Here is an 11,067-nt window from a genome sequence, read left to right as displayed (position 1 = left end):
AACATAGATTCACCAAAACTCATGGAATTTATTAGTTTAAACACCTATACCTATGTTTGGTGATGGAATTAAGTATAAATATAGGTTATGTTGATGGTTTATAATTGATGTTAATGACCGTCAATAGGGCACAAGGCTAAAAGAGAATTGATCAAATAAATACTTATAGACGAGATCATAACTTTATACCTCTCCTTTAGCAGGCTTACCCTTGTTTGTCTTTGTTCATATTTTATATAGGGTATTGTAGGATTGGTTGTGATTCACCAACAACTTTCAATCCGAATCAAATCAATCAAGAGAAAGCTCAACACCAGTTTCTAAAGCTATGCTGAAAAGACTCTGCGTGAATTCTCTACTCCAAGCACTGAGAACATCCACAATGGACCAACACTCAAAACCAACAACCTTGAGTTTGAGCTCAAGCCAAGCCTCATCAACATGGTGCAAACTACCCCATTTAGCGGAAAGGCACATGAAGATGCTAGTGCTCATCTCCAGAACTTTCTAGAAATTAGCAGCATAATCACCATCAAGGATGTCGCTCAAGATATCATATTACTCCACCTCTTTCCATTCTCGCTTCTAGGAAGGGTGAAGCAGTAGTTCTACACCAACAAAGATAACATCAATACATGGGCAAGATGTTCGAAGGCCTTTCTAGCAAAGTTTTTCCCTATAGGCTAGACCAATGCCTTAAGAGGAAAGATTTCCAACTTCCAACAGTAGAAAGGAGAAACCATTCTAGAGGCATTGAAATGTTTTCAAGAATATATTTCAGACTGTCCTCATTGTGGAATGGAAGATTGGTTGCTCATGCAAAGCTTTTACCATGGATTAACTTAGAAAGCTCATGAACAACTAGATGCTATTGCTGGAGGATCATTTATGTCACTCACCCCGGGTAAAGCTAAAACTCTTATGAAAAATATAGCCTCTAATCAAGGCTGGTCCCAATGCAATATTCAAGCATTCAATAAGAGTGAAGAAGTACTAGAAGAGGTGTGTGCACTGTAAACCAACATGAACATCTTATTGAATTGGCTTGAACAGCGAACCAATTGCAAGAAAGACCGTCAAGCTATACAAGATGCTTACAATGCTCAAAACACATGTGGAGAATATTTGGGGGTTGATTTTCCCAAATATCAAGAGGATGCAAACATTGTCATCAACAATTCTGCTCCACAACAACAAAGACAAGGATGGAATCAATAACAACAACAATGCTTAAATTCCCAAGGTAAGTACCCAAGTAATTGCTATAATTCTTCTAATCCTAAACAACCATCCTTGAGAGACTTGATCTTAGAATAAGCCAGGATTAATGAGAATATTTCTAAAAAGCTTGCTTTTATTGATAAGGTCCTAGAAAACATAAATACTAAAATGGATAGTTTTTCTTGTGCCATAAAAGACCAACTTAGCTATAATAAAAAGATAGAATCTCAATTAGCCCAATTGGCCACTGCTTTGCCTTTTGCCACAAATCTTGAGAAGGTCAACGCCATAACCACAAGAGGTGGCAAGTCTACTCATGATCCTCCATATCCAATAAGAACAGGTAAGACATCGGCAACAGTATAAGAGGAGAAGAAGGACAATGAAGTTGAAGAAGTTGAGCCACAAGAACAAGAAATGATGCAAGATTTTCATGACACCACCTTCCTACCATTTCCACAGAGAAATGGAAAAGCTAAAATGGATGAGCAGTTCGATAAGTTTGTAGAGGTAATTCAAAAGTTATATATCAATATTCCTCTGCTAGATGCCATTTAGGTACCCACCTATGCGAAGTATCTCTGAGACATCCTCAACAACAAAAGACCATTGCCCACCACTAAGGTAATTAAGTTAATGGAGGAGTGTAGTGCTGCCATCCTGAACACATCACCTATCAACATGAAAGACTTAGGATGTCCCACTATCGATTGTTCAATCGAAAACCAAAACTTTGAGAATGCACTATGCGATCTTGGAGCAAGCATCAGTGTCATGCCCAAAAAGGTTTTCAACAAGCTCAACTATTCAACACTCACACCAACATCAATGTGCCTGCAACTAGCTGACCAATCGGTCCGCTACCCTACAGGAATCGCTGAGAATATTCCAATAAAAATAAGAAACTTCTTTGTTCTAGTGGATTTTGTAGTACTTGACATACAGAAAGACATGAAGACACCCCTCATTCTTGGGAGACCCTTTCTAAGCACTACAAATGCACACATTGATGTCGGAGCTCGAGAAATTAAATTCCATATCAATGGCAAGGAAGAGCGATTTGCTTTCAAGCCAAGACTAGAACAATGCTCCAATTAGGAGTGGTATGAGAAGCAAGCACAACCCTTAGGGTCTCCATCTCTAAGACTGATTGATGCACCCAAGGAATGAGTAAAACTGGAGAAGTCCAATTCGGTGGACTAAAAATCCCAAACCCTCGCCGGGAGATAAAATTGGTAGTTATCTAAATTTACTTTTTCACATTGCATTAATCATTTTCCCTTAGCATATTTAATTTTCAACATTTGCATTAGAAAATAAAAATTCTCATCATGGCATTATAAAATTCAAGCCCCATGTAAATAATTTTTATGGAGCATAAAAAACCGTAAGAAATATTTACCGTGGAGGCTAAAAAATTTTAAAAATACCATTCATTCATCTTCTTATATATCATAGTATTATAAAAAAATTTGCATTACATATATATACATGTGTATATGGTAGAAATACAGGCAACCACCCATCACTTCTATCTCGACCATCACCTCCATTTCTACCTCCATCTCCACTCAGGTCATTTCTCCACCGAATTTCCACCAACGACCATCCATTCTTCCTTAAGTGTGAAGCATTAAAATATCTAGATGAAGGGAAGGCCATTTGGCCACAATGTGAGGTCGGCCAGCCCCACCACTTGGCCAGCTGGCCTGCTGTTGTGCCGCCTATAAATGGCACTCCTCCTGCTTGCTCTCAGCCTCACACACACTCACAATCCAGCATCCAAGTTCAAAATTTCGAATCCCCAAATTCATAGTTTAAGAATCCACTTAATAGAAGTGTTGTTGGAATTAGGAAAGTTGAGAAACAGCAAGAGTGAAAGTGCTATCAAAATTTGAAAAAGAGTGAAAAAGATTAAGAGTGGAAGTGCTATTAAAATTTAGAGGGAGAATAAAAAAGATTAGGGTGAAAGTTCTACCAAAATCTTAATTAGAAAATCCATTAGGCAATCATGGACGGCTAACCCTCAAACGACTAACCCTCGAACGACTAACTTCTAGATGGCTAACCGCTAACATTTTATTTTCCTAATCCATTCCATGAGTTGTGTTGTTTGTTTATTTTGCAGGAAGATGAGTAAGTATTTAGGGAAGCTCAAGAGCACGACATCGTTCCATTCAACGAGAAGCACTTCTTCTAGAGGAAGCACCGACATGCAGATTGACATTAAATCTCCCGCTGTTGGAGTGTCGTCTGGGTCCTCATGCGCTAAGAAGAACATTCTCCTAGAAGAGAAGGATCTCAAGCTTCGGAACAGGACAGAGAAAGAGGCCTACAAGCAGCTGAAGACTCGGACGTTCATTCACACTTCTGTCTATGACCCAACCCTTCTGCATGCAACAGGTATGAATGCTGAATTCGAAATCATATTTAAAATTGTTGGGTGGGAAAATGTTTGGCATATTGATGAGCTGGGGTCTAAGCTCTTGACAGCAGAATTTTTATGCACTATGCAAACCACTGATTCTGAAGTCACATTTAGACTATTTGGGAAAGATTTTTCTGTCCCCTAGAAATAGTTTAGTGAGCTTCTAGGATTCAATGCATAGTGTGTAGTTGACATAGATTCTACTTTGCAAGATTTTGATAGGACAAAATTCTAGAGAGAAATATCCAAAGAACTTACAAGTCACCATCCTCACACTAGTGATATTCATCACCCTACCTTGCGCTTCATGCATAAATGGCTAGGATTTTCTTTATTTCCTAGGAATGATTTTTGCACCATAAGGATTGATGAACTCAAGTTACTTTATGCCATGGTTAAGAGAAGAAAGGTTTCATCTGTTAAATACATGATGAAACAATGGAAGGAAATTTTTGAACTCAAGGGAGATGCCGGTTGTACCTCTTTGGTCACCCGCATCACCCAAAATTTGGGTCTTTTGGAAAATGCTTCTATTGCTTATATTGAAGACATTGACCGCTAGTACATTGATTATGAATATTTTGTCTATGCTCACATGCTAAAAATGAACAATAATGGTTAACTTGTCATGATGTATTTGGGGTATACAACTGAGATTCTGTTACTAGACCAGAACCTCGGTTTGTATGTGAAGCATTATTTTGTTTTTGATCTACAGGTGAAGGAGGCAGCACCTCGTAGAAGTGCTTCCATGAGAATTTCTCACAACTCGCACCCCGGTACTGTGGTGATGATCCAACTCCCAAAGGACCTGCCTTCACTAGCTACGCAAGATGGGATCAGCTGGGGTCTTCCCGATTGAACCATATCAAGCATGATGGCTAGGAGTAGGCCGATCCTCAACACTCTAAAATCTCCTAGCAACAGGGCTCAAGTGAGCAATGGCAGTATGGCAACTTCGACTACTATCAGCAATAGCCCTATGAAGAAGTTTCTAGCGGCCACTAGGGAGGACGTATATCCTTCTCTGCCCATGGCTACCATGACCAGCACATGGGCCATCATGATCAGCCAATGGGCTATCATGACCAACAGATAGAGCATTCCTACCTCGACACCAGGTTGACCACTATCGAAGAGACACAACAAGACATTCAGAACATGCTTCACCAGCACTCCCAATGGCAAGCAGAAGTAGGAGACGCCTCACCAACATCCAACAACACCAACATCAGGAGAATGATGATTGGAACTATTTGTTCGGAAAGCTCAACTTTGATCCACCATTCCAAAGGACTACGGCAACAACTAGCTTGGGGGAGGAGGATCCCCTAGTATCTAAGGTAAGTTTTCTTTCCTAGTATTTTATTTCTTTTTCCCTTTTTCTTTATTTATTTTCAAAGTTTGTCTTATTTCAAAAAATATGCATAATAAAAACAAAATAAAAATTTGTCTTTATCTTTTATATATATTAGTAAGGTGTGATCTAAAAAAATTGAAAACCAAATAAAAGTTTGTCTTTATCTTTTATATATATTAGTAAGGTGTGTATAAAGTTTGCTATAATTTCTGTTTGTAAGAGCTGAATAAATAAAAAGAACTTGAAGATGATGTCTCATGATGGAAATGATGAATAGTTGTTCTATAGTAATTCCTTTCAAGTACCTAGTTTCTAGCCTTGAATTCTCCCGAGTTTTGGATATGATTGTTTTGACATGAGAATTTGCTCTGAACTTGAAACTCATGGGTAGAAAATGCTTTATCTAAGTCTAGGTAATTTATGGATATGATATGAGAAGGTCTGAGCTGCAATTCATCTTCTTCCAAGTGATACTAAATTCTAGAGATTTCTTTTAAAAATATAAAAAAGGCAACATGATGAGTTCCTGTTTGACAAAGCTTGAATTCCTACCAGAGCCAAACATAATATTTAGGCTAGAATAATATCCACTCACATATGCTACTTGTTGTGCATTGAGTTTTGTCAAGCTTTGTTGACCCTTATGAGAGGTTTGTCATGCTCTTAAAATCAAGATCATGTACACACCACCACATATGCACTATTCCTACAGTAGGGTAGGTGCAAAAACATGCCTTCCATTTAGATCCACCCAAAAAATTGTTTTACTCTTACACTAGGAGTAAACACCAAAAATATGTTTGATAGGTTTTTCACCAAATAAAATGCTCCAAGTTTTTGTTACTATCTCTCAAAAGTTTTATTGTAGAGAAGAGACATGGGTTATGCAAAAGTTATTCATAAAAAAAGAGAAGAAGAAAGTGTTAGAAAAAATGAACAAGTGTCCCAGATATTAAAACAATCGATACTTAGATGCCCGCCTGAAAAAATGATGATGAGATGAATAAGATAGCCCACATTCTCTTGCAATTATTTCCAAGATTCAAAAGAGAGATATGTTTTCAAGGATCATAGTAGAATTAGGCTAGCCACCATATATATCCACCACATTCCACACACATGCACATCTTGATTTGATTGTATGACTCAACTCTCTTTGGATTCAAGGTTTGACTTTATAATATATGTATTGCAAGTATGTTGTTTCATGTTATCACCATTCCTATGAGCTCCACATAAGCTTTAGTTGCAGGAAGAAAGGCATAACATTATTTTTGCCTTGGTGAGGATCCACAAATACCCCATATTTTGATAGACTTGAGAGTGTCATACAATGGAAACTCTGAGTTTTATTTTGAAAACTTACAAAAAAACTCTGGAATAATGGTTGAGCAAAGAACATGAGACATAGTACTTGACTTGATCATTCTATCTTTCAATTACTTAAGACTCAAGTGAAGGCTATAAGCCCATGGTTGAAGTTAATATGGGTATGTTTGAAAGTTAAATTAGTTTGTTCTAATCCAGAGGAGAATTCTTGTTTGAACACATGTGTACTTTTGAGGAGTGAAAACATTGTAGCAACTCCTGATCCATTGCTAAATTTAGCATTGCTCAGGGACGAGCAAAGGTTAAGCTTGGGGGAGTTTGTTGATGGTAGATACCATCCATCATGAACCATCAATATAACTAGAATAAATGCATGAAAATGATCACCAATATAGACTTATAGGTTTGAACTGACAATTTCCACAAGTTTTAGTGAATCTGTGCTTTCAACAACATTTATCTAGAAAACTATCAAGGAGGATCAATTCTTCAAATTAAATCATGTTTTGTCGTGGCGTAAACAACTCTAGAAGGTTCCATAGGACACTAGAAGACACTCCACTAAAGCGGGGACCGAGAGGCTTCTAGGTGGGACTGGCTGGTTCCACCTATAGGCCAGCTAGCCTCTGCTTCGCATGTTAGTTCTCCACCACCTTAAGGATTACATCTCCGCCATTTATTCGAGTTAGTTTGATCTAAGGGCTCAAAATTGACGCTCTAGCCTATATATACCAGCCCATGCCCCCCTCCCTCAGGCAGATTTGCATAAGTCAATAGCATACCAAAAATTAGGGTTTCCAAATAGAAGAGAATAGAGCTCCAATTCTTCAAGTTCTAGTATAGGCTAGCTAGCAAGATTTAAGTAGAGTTGGGCATTTGCTCAGGATTCCGGATTCGCCATCTGTTGGCTGGTAAAGCCATTATATCTCTCTTTATTTTATGACTTTCTGCTACATCAATACTATGTTGCTATTTATTATGTTCCTAGTTTGCTTTGGTAATATGCTTGATATAGTCATGATTGATAATGAATTTATGCATATGTTTGCAAAGCGCTTAGCTCAATACTCGAGTGAGTTAAGTGGTCGACATTATGTCAACATGGTGCTTAAATATTGTTTACCTATGGATGCACTCTACACTCTGGGTCATGTGGTAGATCGCGGATATGACACTCCCGTTGATGACATTCCCATTGACTCCTTTGTAGTCCACTCCCTGTTTGTAGAACAAGTAGAACCCAATTGCTAAGGGAGACAATCTCTATTCTTGATCTTCCTTAGTAATATTCCTTATGCATAGATACAGAGTTAATTAAGATATAGATGAGAGTGTATATACTTGGGTGTACAAAAAACTTAGTAAATAAGGAATGACTTAGGAATCTTTTGCCCTTAATTAATCTCCTACCTAGGCATACATTTATTACTTGACTTACCCTTGCAATAGCATGAGGATTAATGATCTTGTAATAAGTATGCATATTTGTCAATATCTCTAGCCACCCCATCGCTCCTCCTTGTGGAAAATATAAATAACGATACCTTGTATACTCTCGGGTGAAATTCTACAATGGTATATTATCTATGCACTTGCGGATACTTAATATATATAGATTTTCAAGTGTTCTCAATAATTACCAACAATGCATTTTCTAGCATCATTGCTAGGGATGACAACTTAGTAAAGAGTGATGCTAAGAAATATCAATAGGTCCCTACCCTCCTTTATATAGGTAGGGGAGGTAGGTGTGACAGAACCGACCAATTTATAAGAGCATAAGTACAATGGCAACCACCGAAACGATTACACTATCATACTTGAGCCCATATAAACCCGATCGTCCATCGAGTGCCACGAAGGGTCTGGATTCATCGCCAACATACAACCAAGATCATACATGATTCAACATACATGCCACATATTACATAAAGTTCACAAATACCTCACCATACATCGGAGTACAATTAAAGTTATTACAAACTAAGTTCAAATGAAGTAGTAGCGGAAGCAAATATAGTTTGAAACAAACATCTCACACCATCGTTCAAATACTTTGGCAGTTTACGATCACAATCCACAAAAGCATCATAGAGGAGTTAATGAGAAGTGCCTTGCCTAGGGCCTAATCCCTGTCCATGGTGGGACAGAAGCAGTTCTTACAACATCCGTGATAGACTGTATTATCTGCAACAAGTGAGGAAATAAACCCTGAGTACAAGAAGGTACTCAGCTAGACTTACCTGTCATAAACCAAAAATAATGTGACTCCAAGGATCATGCAAGGCTTTATAAGTGGAGCTAGCTTGACAATATTTTGCATAAAAAACCACTAGTTCAACTATATATTTTATAATTCGAGTATCAAGTTAATTATAGCTATTCACCTCTAGATTAACAACTAACCTATGCCAAACATTTGATATATCATTATGTAGCATCACAATAATAACCATAGCCGGTGTAGCATTCCCATGTCCAATATAACCATCAAATTCTATAGTCCAGTTACTACGATGCTGGACTAGTCGAGTTTCTCACTATCTAGGAGAGATGATGATTCGAATTAGTTGCAACCAGCTAGGCAGTTATTCCTAACACAAACCCACACTTTCCCATTAGGGTCGTGTTGGGTCACCTTTGGTACAACTGGGTTCGATCAGCACCACACAACCAGGGACAACCAGCTACCAGGACGTTCAGGCCCGCCCTGCCCTTGGGCTCATGTCTGGCTCCCCACACATCCTTACTACCATCCAAAGTGCACACTCTAATATAACAAGGCCCGGCCTGAGTTGAGCTACTTGGCTTCGTGGTTGGAACGAGTTATCCTGCCAGCTAAGTGAGAGGCATGTGTTCAATCTCGACAGAAGTGCCAACAACGGTACGATCCTTAATTGACACAGACAGGATCAACATAGCCAACCCACACCATGTGCATATAAGATCCCATCTGGTCTCCACTTAGATGGCATCCCATATGAAAGCATCTAGGCCCCTAATTGGGTTTTGGTGATTAATGACAATATGTGATTACTGTGACTAACGTGTGTTTTGCAAAGGCAATTAAGTTAGGCCACGGTAATGGCAATTGATTGGGCAATCATGGTTGTCATGCCCTACAATGGAAATTGTTTCAGTTTTCAAATGATGGATGACAAGGTTAAGGATGGACTAGTTCTAAGTGTCATTTGGTGTTGAAGAGACACTTAGAGTAGTTTAGGACTTTGTTTTTCCTTTGGCCATACTATTAAGGGGGTATGGACGGGTAGCTTGACCTAGGTGAGTCTAGTGGGTTAGGTGTGATGCACACTTGTCAAATCTAGCACTAGGTAGCTCCTAAATAGCCCTTAGATCAATTGGAGCAAACTTCATTCACATATGATTGCGAGTTGGAAGTGACTAGAGGATCAAATGTTGTCCAGACACTGGTTCCGGTGTGACCGGATGCTGGCATAGAGTCTGGTCAGTTCATTTGATAAAGGTGAAGTCATCTGGATGTGACCGGACGCTGGGTGCCAGAGTCTAGTCAACTCCAGTATGGTTCCAGAGAGGGAGAATCCTAATCAGACATGTTCGATCAGTGCTGACCGGACGCTAGTCAGGTTCTGGCTACTGATCAGATGCTGAGCAGCAAAGTGACCGAACGCTAGGTTCTAGAGTCCGATCAACATTAGTAAGGTTCTAGAGGGCAGTTTTCATGACCGAACATGTCTGGTCAGTGCTGACTGAATGCTAGTCAGTGTCCGGTCACAACTTAACTGCTTGGTTACGGGGAGAACTGGCCAAAGCGTTCGGTCACCCTACAGTGGCACATAATGGTTCATTTTGAATGAGGTGTTATAAATACTTCCTCTATTCACTCAAGGGATCACTTTTGCTCATTCCAACAGTTAAGAAACACCCTTGAGAGTGCCAAGAAGAGCAAGGTCCTAGTGAGGTGATTGAGATTTAAGAATCCAAGAGAGAGGCCTCATTAGTGAAAGCAAGAGTAGCAAAGTGTGCATCCACCCTTCTCATTAGGCTTGTCATGGTCAAGTGAGAGTTCATGCTTGTTACTCTTGGTGATCGCAATCACCTAGATGGCTTGGTGGTGATTGGGAGCTTGGTGATCATCCGGTAGAGCTTGTGGATGACCCAACTCAAGTTGTGAGCGGTTGTGGGTGATTCACCGTGATGGAGTGTCGAAGAATCAAGCCATAGAGAGCACTTGATCCTTGCGTAGATCAAGGGGGAGCTACACCCTTCCATAGGTGCTCCAACGAGGACTAGTGGGGAGTGGCGACTCCATGATACCTTGGCAAAACATCGCCACATTCCTCCTTCTCTCTTTACTTTAAGCATTTACTTTGAGCAATTCAATTCTTGTCTTTACATTCATAGAATTGCCATGATAGAGTAGGATTGGAACATAGGTTGCTAAACTTTTGTGTAGTAGAATAATAGAAACACTTTCTAAGCACAAGGGGTGAAGTGGGCTAACCATAGGGTTTAATTATTAGAAAGAATTTTACAATTAGCCTAATTCACCCCCTCTTGGGCATCTTGATCCTTTCAATTGGTATCAGAGCCTTGTGCTCACGTATTTAGCCTTAACCACCTAGAGAAAGATGTCTCACGGGGATGGTCCTCCTTCTATCTTTGAGGGAGATGATTTTCCTTATTGGAAAATCCGTATGGAGGCGTATTTAGAAGCTCTAGATGTTGGAATACTTAGAGCCGCCTCACA

General features: G+C 39.4%; 1 non-coding gene across 1 annotated transcript; it reads right to left on the bottom strand.

The window, feature by feature from the left end:
- Positions 1-692: 692 nt before the first annotated feature.
- Positions 693-799, bottom strand: LOC136511545 (small nucleolar RNA R71). The gene has a single exon (XR_010772754.1). It is a non-coding gene; the product is annotated as a small nucleolar RNA R71 (small nucleolar RNA).
- Between the last annotated feature and the right edge of the window lie 10,268 nt (positions 800-11,067).

This window comes from Miscanthus floridulus, chromosome 1, assembly GCF_019320115.1.
Source record: "Miscanthus floridulus cultivar M001 chromosome 1, ASM1932011v1, whole genome shotgun sequence".
NCBI lineage: Eukaryota > Viridiplantae > Streptophyta > Magnoliopsida > Poales > Poaceae > Miscanthus > Miscanthus floridulus.
This window is presented reverse-complemented; position numbering and strand designations above follow the sequence as displayed.